We start from the raw sequence: 10,290 nt of genomic DNA, 5'->3' as shown, positions 1-10,290 counted from the left end.
ATTATTCTCCTCTCAGTACCTGAGCGTCATAGCATCAGACCAAAATACACCATGGTACTCATTACAATGCAGAAACTCCTGACATCTCTTCCATAGTTTTCTTCATGACTTCAAGACTTGTACAGCTAATGGCAGAGCTTGCATGAAGTAGTTAAGGAAGAAGATTTCAAAAAAAAAAACAGCTAATACAAATATTTTTTTGTTTAAAAGGCTGAATTTTGCTGCATTTCAGTTTTGAGCATCATTCTCCTATTGCTATTGATCCAGGGGGACTTCTTTGGAGACCTTCATTGGGAAGAAAAACAGAGTTTGGAGGTCTGACACCTCCACTGCCAGCAGTGGTCTTTGTCCCTGTAACTGTAGCACATTTCATCATATGGAAACATTTTTAAGATAATAAGGGAACAAATAAAAAATAAAATATAAAATAAAATAAAATAAAATAAAATAAAATAAAATAAAATAAAATAAAATAAAATAAAATAAAATAAAATAAAATTTGAACTGACAGTTGGATCCTGAGAAATTCTAAATGAATCTTAGTAGACAACTGGACATCCAGAGTGTCTCTTGGGTCCTCTGTGGAAAACTCAAGGTAAGAAGTGAAAAAAAAAAATCTTCCTGTGGCTGTAACTGTACCCATGAGCTTGGCCTCTTTTGGGAAATTGTCCCCCTCCAGCCACACAAACCTAAACTGAGTAATGTGAAAAGAGCTGCCCAGTCAATAAAGTAGGGCAAAGTCCTACTTCCTGTGCTATAGATGCAGAAGGCAAAAAGAATTGTATTGTGTCTGACACTACTCTGGGACGTGTCACCCAGGTCAGGCAACTTTACCTTAGTGCTGACAAGTCCATCCCTAAAGCACGCTCCCAAGCTCTACATCTACCCCTTGGCTCTCCAGTCGATGACCCAGCTCATGGATGGCAATCAGGGAGTCTCGGTTAGCGCGACGCTGCCTCAGGTCCTCCACCATGGTAGCCATTGGCACCTGCTGTTTTTCAGCCCTCAGCAAACCCACAACAGAAGGGTTCTGTGGAAGGCCAAGCAAGGTAGACAACTGTTTCATGTCCTTTGTCTCCAAGGCAGCTCTGCCAAAGTCCCAGTGGTGGTGCCCTCTTGGAACTCTGAATTCTGTCTCCTGATGCAGTCTATGCCAAGGATGCACATAGCCTCCGAGCGAGTTCCAATGGGATGCTTTTGCCATTCCTTCCCTGTTAGACTCACTTCAGCCTCCAGTACAGTTAACTGTTGGGATCCCCCTGTCACTCCAGAAATACAGGTGGGTTCTACCTCTTTCTAGCTTGATGGCATTAGGGTACACTGTGCACTGGTGTCTAGTAGAGCCTGATACATTTTGTGGGTCTGATGTACCAGGCCATAATAATAATTATATCTGTGTCGATAATAAATAATAATAATAATAATAATAATATATAATAATAAAAAATTATTGTTGTTGTTATTATTATTTCCTTTGTGTCCTATTAATCTGCTTTTATATCAACTCATAAACTTTTACTTTTTTTTTTCTCCCTCTTCTCTCCTGCAGCCCATTGGATGAATATCTGTACAGTTCTGAGCTGCCTGCTGGGTCAAACCACAGCAAGGCTCTTTGGTGCCTAGCATGGTACACAAAGGTTGAGATGACAGATCTGACCACAGTGTTTTAAAAGTAAATTGTTATAAGCATTAGATCAGTTTAACAGTTGCTGATCACAGCATTGATATTTTTTGATCTGGGGTCTGTGGTGCTTGTTTTCAGAATTGTGTTGTACAGCACATTACTAATGGTCATCCACAGCATGATCTTTATCAGTTCTGGGGGCTGGTCTAAGGTTACCGTTTTGCTGTATTGGATAACGCTGACTTATGACAGGATAAAATAATTGCTGCCTCCATACCTCAGGAACCATCTCTTCATCTCTTAGAAATTATTTAGAATTACACTCTTTTAAACTCTTTGCCTTTTTTCCTTGGGGAGTAAACCTATGCAGGGTGGGAGGAACTGGGATGGACAGTGGGGGATGCTTTTCACCACTTCTTCCCTCTCCCTTTCTCCTGCACCTCCCCCTTCTCCTCCAGGACAGGCATATAGCCTGTCCAAAGCCACTCCAAACCCTGCAACAGGCCCTGCAGGCACTCCAGCTCCTGAGGTGCGCCCAAAGTTAAACTGACCCCTGTGACAGGCCCTATAGCCACTCCCAAACCTGTGATAGGCACTGCAGCCACTCCAACTCATCCAAAAGGCCCTGCAGCCAGAACAACTCCTGTGATGGGCCCTGCAGCCACTCCAGCACCTGCAATGGACCCCATGGCTGGGTCAGAGAGCCAGCCTGTGTCAGTATCGGTTGCCTCTTTATGCAAGAAAAAACAATGGGTGTGAAAGTCAGTTTTTCTTTAGAAAGGAAAGAAACTCAGGCACCCAGACAAGAAAGGAGGAGGAAGTAGAAGAGGCAGGTTTCTCCTAAGCTGGGCCATCATGGAAGCAGGATGACCAAGAAGAAGAGGTCATATAAGCATCAGAAACCATGCGATCCCTATCCCAGGGTAAGCTACGAGACATGGGAAAATATTTTAGCCATCATCTCGGTGAGCACATTGTCAGCTGGATGCTCCAGTGCTGAGAGAAGGGGGCTAGCAGTCTGGAGTCAGAGGGCAGGGAAGCCAAGCATCTGGGATCCTCCTGTAGGTGAGGGGTGATTGAGAAAGCCATTGGAAAAGGGCACAAGGAACTTAATCCTCTCAGGCCTGAAAGAAAGGTCTCCCTTGAATGAAGATCTTGTATGTCAACCAGGCAAGTGGACCACCATGCAGAGGGGTATCCTGTACCTGAGGGAATTACCCATGCTGAAGGCGATTTGTAGAAACCTAGAAAACTAACAGCTGTCCAAAGATCCAGATGAAGTCAAGTGCACATGACCCATGTGACAGAAGTTTGTACAGAGCGCACCATCATCATATGCCAGTTCGTTGGCAGTAATGACCAGGAAAGACCAAGAGGAACCCATGGTGGATGAATCGGCTAGCCAGCTATGGCATTACAAAGAAACTCTCTCTTCTTCCCTATGAGCCTGTGTCTCGTCTATGGCGAAACTGTCTGAGTAGGTCCAACAGCTGCAAGAGAATATATCTTCCTCCCCACCTGCACGAACCAATACCTCAGCTCTCAGGTGTAAGTGTCCCTCTACTCAAGAAAGGTGATATAGTGGGTACATACCACGTGGAAACCTGTGTTTTTAACTGTGTGACGACAGAGAAGCCATGAGTAAATGGGATGGAAAATCTACCTCCATCCTAGAGGCATGGATACATGAAGCACAAGGAAAAACATTCACAAAAAGTGGTTCTTCTGAGAAAATTGCTGCTCCTGTTTCTAGCAGGCAGTCCTCCAAACAAAGTCATGAATACTATGAGCGGGACTAGAGGGTTCTACCTCTAACTGGGGGGGGAAGGAGGCAACTGGGTGTATTGGACTTTGAGGATTACTTGCTTGGCACATCAGACCCACAGCAGGTGCTAGGTTTTAAAGGACACCAATGCACAGTGTAGTGTAATGCCATCGAGTTAAAAGGGCCAGAACCCAATTGTATTTCTGGAATGATGGGAGAATCCCAGGAGTTAACTGTATTGGAGGCTGATGTGAGTCTAATGGGAAAGAGTGGCAAAAGCAACCCATTGAGACTGGCCCAGAAGCTCTGTGCATCCTTAGTATAGACTCCTTCAGGAAAGGGTACTTCAAAGATCCAAAGGCTTACCTTTAAACAGTTGTCTACCTTGCCCACTCTCTCACAGGGCCCTTCTGCTGTGGAGGTACTGATGGCCAATGAAGAGCAGGTGCCAATCATTACCACAACAGTGCACCTGAGGCAGTGTTGCACTAACAGAGACTCCCTGATTCCCATGCATGACCTGGTTCATTGACTGGAGAGCCAAGGAGTGATCATCAAGACTCTCTCACCCTTTAATAGTCCCATATGGACAGTGCAAAATTCTAATGGGGAGTAGAAGATAATGGTGCATATCTGTGGACTGAATGAAGTCCCACCACCGCTGATTTTGATGTAAAACAAAGTAAGGTCGAAGGACCTACACAGGAGATCCTGAGGCAGTCTGGCCAGGTTCAGGGGGACCCCTGCTTGGGGACGAGCTGGGTATCGGTCAGTGTGTGTTGAGCAGCTGCACTGTGCATCGCTTGATTTATTAAACTACATTATCATCATCATCAGCAGCAGCAGCAGCAACATCTCTTCCTTTCCTTTGCTATCAAACCATCCTTATCTCAACACATGAGCATTTTGGGGGTGAGGATGAGCTATGTGGTGCTGAGCTTTCTGCCAGGATAAAGCACAAGATGCTTGACAACCACAATCCAACAGCACAAATCACACTTTAAAAAATCAGTCTCTGACATCTACAGAGAGAAGCCTTCCTCTGACTCTGATCCTGTCTCTGCAAAGGCAGTGCCCGTGTGCAGGGGTGCAGAGGAAAAGAGTCCCATCCCAGCAGCATGGCCAGGGAGCACCAGTGCTTGGGACATGCAGAGCTGCTCTCTTGCCACTGCCACCCTGTCCACAAAATTTTGGGGTGGTACAAGAGCTGCTGGGCACATTGTGCAGGGTTCGCCTACAGCCTTTGTGTTCTTTTCTATCCTGACTTAGGTGCCATGTCAGTCTCTAGAAAGGAGTAGCCAACAGATATGAGACAGATACACTGAGATCATGAAAGCCATCAGAAAGCTGCCCCTAAGATGATGACTGATATGGGGAAGTCAGGAGAAGCCTGGCCAGGAGAGATGTGAGATTTGGAGGAGGGAGAAGGAGTTTGGCCAGCAGAAATTAATGATTTCTGTGAGGTTAGAATGTTCAGGCAATGTTGATTCTTCCCTAACGGTGACATAAAATAGTCATGTAAAGACCCGCCCCTAATTTAACCAGTGACATTAATCTACAATCCTAAATGCTACTCCACAGGATTCTGACAGGATTCCTGACAGGAATCCACTACTCTTATGCTTGAGCTCAAAGTATCCTTTGAAGCAAAAATTCAACCCATAGCCCCTCTCATTTATCTTTACTCTCTTGCTCACCCTGATCTGGTCAGCTTGTGGGCCACGAGGAGGAGATGGGTGGGGATGCTCAGAGGAGCTCAGCTCTGCCTCAGCATCTCTTGTCCCAGCAGGAGGAATGTGACTGTGGCAGTGACTGTGAGGTCACTTCTGTCTCTGCACTTGATAGGGCAGCAGCAGGAACATGTCACAGAAAGGGACTGGGAGGTCACTTGTGTCTGGAGGTGGCAGGTCAACCTTGAATTCTCCCTGGGAGATGCGCTTTTGGGCTGACATCTGGCAGTGGCCCTGATAGGCCAGCAGAAGGCACCTGCTTGGCATGCTGACTGGGGGATCCCCTCTGCCTCCATACCCAGGAGGACCCAGGCAGAAAGAAGGCCCCAAGATGGGTTGTCCTGTCCCTTCTGCTTGAGTCCATGAGTGGGCAGCAGGAGGCACAAGGCTTGGCTGTGTGTAGCCAAGAAGCTGCAAGGCCAGCAGCAGGCCCCTGGCTTGGAAGCTGCTGCTGAGGTGACTTGTGTCTGGTTGGCTGAGAGGCCGCAAGGAGCCTTCTGTGTTGGGATGCCTACTTCAGGAGTGGTTTCCACTCTGAGGGAGCTTTCTTTGGTAGTAGGAAATAGCAGGAGAGAAAAAAGTGCTACAAAATGTGCATTGGAAGGATGGCACTGGCCATGAGGAGGAAGAAATTACTGGGGGAACAACTGTTTTTTTTTGCTAGTAACAGAGGTAAAGAAGGCATTAAGTGTCTCATCCTATACCTCATTCCTTATCACCAGGTTTTCCCCCCAAAATCCAATAAAGCATTATGATTCTCCCTAATCCTCCTTCATTTAAACTATTTTTATTTTATTGTTATTGTTATTGTTATTGTTATTGTTATTTTTATTTTTATTTTTATTTTTATTTTTATTTTTATTTTTATTTTTATTTTTATTTTTATTTTTATTTTTATTTTATTGTCTGTGACTGTAATAGATTGAGGTCCATCTGGGCTTTGGCCCGTCCAATTTTGACCTGTACAGCCCCATAACATTCAGAACACAGCTCCAGATAAACTGACAGCATGCATGAGAAGAAAGCACAGCAAATGTGGAACCTGACAGCCTTCCATCCCCTGCCCTTGAATGATTGTGCTGCAATTCCATTTAGCTGGTTACTCCTGAATTATCCAAATTTCCCTGCAACTCTTGCTGCTACTGCTGTCTGGTCAGAGATAGCACAATCACACAAAGGTTGAACTGTCTGCCTGCTGACATTAACAGCTGATGGAGCATCACTCTGGGTGAATCTTGAGAAACTGCAGGATTTTGACTTCAGAAAACTCTTGACTTTCACATGGAGAAGAGCCCAGTCCTGTACCAGAGGAAGAGGAATGCCACACATCAGGTCAGACTGGGACCCTGCTGAGTGAGTAGTGGCCAGAAGGAGAAGGCCTGGGCACCACGAGGGATGCCATACGAGCAGTGGTGCCTGCTCACCAGGAACCAGGCCAGCTTCCTACAGAGCTGCCTTCTGAGGGGCATGGCCACCAAGAAGATCTGAGGTATCACGTTCAGCTCAGATCTGCTGTGACACCACAGAGATAAGTGTCTGCAGCCAAAAAGGAAAGATGTGGAGGTCTGGGAGTCCCTAGGAAAGCCATGTATAGACAGGGTAGAGGGCTGTGACAAGGAATAAAGTCCCAACAGGACCAGGTCTTTGTGTCCATGGCTATGGCAGTTTTCTCTGCTACTGGGGCCCATGAGGAGACAGCTTATCATTGAAGAACCAGGGCCTCATTGCCTCCTTGCCCTCATCCATGAAGCAGGCAGGGGTCGTACCATTCTCCTGCACTTGGCAATGCACATCCCCATCTCCTACTGCCCCACAAAGAGCCCTGAGCAACCTTTAAAGGAAAGGATCTCCCTTCCAAAGCACTTGGGGTCAAGGCCTGGCCCTTGTGCTTGGTGAAACACATCCAGTTTTCCTACACATCAGTGTCACCTTCACATTGCCTTTGTCTCCTTGTCCTCACTGCCTCCAGGGTTCTGCTCTAACGAGCTCCAAGGGAGGCTGTGTGAGTGCTGGCCCTCAGGGGGACATTGCAGGAAACTTGCCTCTGACTTGGACTTCTGGAGAGATGTCTTCAATTGTCTCTGAGTGCCTGAGGTTCGTGGGCTCATCAGCCAAGCCCCCAGAGGGGTGATTGCAGTGCCTTGGGCTGGTGCTGTGCTGCTGAGCTGGGCTGGGTTTGTGGGTCAGAGAGAACTCGTGGCAAGAGGGCCGTGGTGCAGAGAGACAGCTGTGCCCAGGAGCAGCTCCTCTGCACAGCGCAGCAGGGCTGGGGGCACTGCCTGCAGAGACAGAGTGCTTAAAGGCAGGCAGAAGTGGCAGCATGCCCAGAGCTCACTGGGGGAGAAGACTTCCCAGCCCTGCAGCCGGTAAGTCTCTGGCTGGAAGTCAATGCAGTGGCAGGTCCTGGAGGAAGGAGATGCCGGGGGTGCAGGCAGGAATGGCCAGGGCTGTGGTGCAGAGCAGGGTCCCTGCTGTGCCCCAGGGGCTGTGTGCCGCGGCAGGGCCTCTGCTGCCTGCCAGGCTCAGCACTCAGCCTGCCCGGGGAGCTGCCCAGGGGTTGTGGGGAGAAGCTGTGGGTGGAACGAGCCCCTCCAGCAGGGCAGGAAAGGGCAGGGTCCTGCTGCTGCCCAGAGCCTGCTGCCTGGGACAGGCTGCTCACAGCCCCACACCTCCCCAGGGCACTGCACTGCAGAACTGCCTGGTGACAGCTACCTGAAAGCAGTGCACTTTTTAAAATCAGCTTCATTTTCCTGCCCATGTGCTGAGGTAGAAGGATGCTCATGGAGTTGGAACATCTGTAGCAGAGACTAAGGCTCCTTGAACATTGCTGTTGCTCTGAGGCATCTCAAACACCTGAGAATAGAGATGGTACCGACACCACCTTTGTTGTTTCTTAGGGAATTATTTGATCTTCTCGTGGTGTCCTGCTGCAGGGACTTCTCAGATCACTCCAGGTTCCCTTCTAATTGTTGCTGTAGCCCAGGACTAACTGCTGCAGAGCCCACAGCACAGCTCCCTGCTTCTTGTGGCACCCTCAGAGCACCAACCAGGAATAAGCCAGGCAGCTGAAGAAAGCTCTTCCAGTGAAAGGAATGTGAAAGATTGTGTTGTGTGTGACTGTTCTATGAGACATGTAATGTATTTTGGTCAAAGAACTCCTTCAGCTTCACAATGTCATTTCTTCTTTTGGACAGACTTCTTTGCCCAGGGGATAGAAATGTGTAACAGCAGCTCCATCACTGAGTTCCTCCTGCTGGCATTCGCAGACACGCGCGAGCTGCAGCTTCTGCACTTCATGCTCTTCCTGGGCATCTACCTGGCTGCCCTCCTGGGCAACGGCCTCATCCTCAGCGCCGTAGCCTGCCACCACCGCCTCCACACCCCCATGTACTTCTTCCTCCTCAACCTCGCCCTCCTCGACCTGGGCTGCATCTCCACCACTCTGCCCAAAGCAATGGCCAATGCCCTCTGGGACACCAGGGCCATCTCCTACATAGGATGTACTTTCCAGGTTTTTCTGTTTCTCTTCTTCATATCTGCAGAATTTTATCTTCTCACCGTCATGGCCTATGACCGCTACGTTGCCATCTGCAAGCCCCTGCACTACGGGAGCCTCCTGGGCAGCAGAGCTTGTGCCCAGATGGCAGCAGCTGCCTGGGGCAGTGGCTTTCTCAATGCTCTCATGGAAACTGCCAATACATTTTCCCTGCCCCTCTGCCAAGGCAATGCTTTGGACCAGTTCTTCTGTGAAATCCCCCACATCCTTAAACTTTCCTGCTCGAACTCTTACCCAAGGGAAGCAGGGCTTCTTGTGGTTAGTGCCTTTTTTGGTATTGGATGCTTTTCTTTTATTGCTCTATCCTACATACACATCTTCAGGGCTGTGCTGAGGATGCCCTCTGAGCAGGGCCGGCACAAAGTCTTTTCCACGTGCCTCCCTCACCTCACTTCCATTTCCCTGTTTCTCAGCACACTCATGTTTGTCTACCTGAAACCCCCCTCTGTGTCCCTCCCAGTCCTGGACCTGGTGGTTTCGTTTCTGTACACAGTGATACCTCCCACACTGAATCCACTAATATACAGCATGAGGAACCAGGAGCTCAAAGTTGCACTCAGGAAATTACTGACTAGATATGTTTCAAAAGCAGCAATCTGCTAAATTTTTGTATGTGACTCGTTATGTGACATCACATTACTTCTGTCTTCTCTTGCTTTTCTGGTTGTGTTTATTCTTGCTTCTGTTTTGTTTACTTTTGGTTAAAATTCTTTTCTTTGTTTGCTTTTAAAGTAGCTTTAATTCTCCTAATGTTGCCCACAAAAATCATAGAATCATTATGGTTGGAAAAGAATCATTATGGTGTTGCCCTCCAACACCATCTAGTCCTACCATTCCCCAGCCATCAATATTACCCACAAACCATGTTCCCAGATAACACTTCCAACGTTTCCTTCAAAACCCCCAGGAAGGGTGACTCCTCCATCTCCCTGGGAAACCTGTTCCAATGCCTATCTACTCTTTTTGAATGGAAATTTCTCGTAATAATTCATCCCACTCTCACTTCAGTGTGTAACTCTCTGGTGTCGCTCAGCCTGTGTCCCTCCAGGCCAGTCTTTCTGCCCAGGCCAGAGCAAGAGTCCTGGCCCAGCCCCAGCGCACCCTGCCCCAGGCAGGTGCCTCCACAGACACCTTGCTCTTTCTCCCCTCTGCCTCCCTGCAGGCACAGCAATGCTCCCTTGTTCTCCTCCAGGGACATGCTTGGTGACAGCTGCCCTGAGACTGGGCCAGGACTCACCGAGGCAATCAGCTGCAGGTGGGCACGTTCTGCTTCACAGTGGGGGATCATGGCCTACAGGGGGGTTTCCTGAGCCAGCTGGTTCCTTTAGGGCTGGTTGTCACTGGAACAGGTTGCCCAGAGAAGTTGTGGTATACCCATCCCTTGGCCCTTTGTGGCCAGAAGCCTCCCTTGCCAGACCAAGATAAAGACCCCCCGTCCCCGTCCCTGCAAAGTTGCTGTTTAACCTCATCTTTTCTGCATGGGGCCTCCTCTGCACCACAGAACCCGATCTCTCAGCTCCCATTTTGCCACAAGCACTCTTCATGGGCACTATAGGGCCTAACTCTACCATGTCCTACTCTGGCTCTGCCATCCCACTGGGCAGGGGAGAGGGTA

This window comes from Anas platyrhynchos, chromosome 31 (genome assembly GCF_047663525.1).
Source record: "Anas platyrhynchos isolate ZD024472 breed Pekin duck chromosome 31, IASCAAS_PekinDuck_T2T, whole genome shotgun sequence".
In the NCBI taxonomy this organism is placed as follows: domain Eukaryota; kingdom Metazoa; phylum Chordata; class Aves; order Anseriformes; family Anatidae; genus Anas; species Anas platyrhynchos.
The sequence above is the reverse complement of the archived record's forward strand: the minus strand, read 5'-3'. Positions refer to the sequence as shown.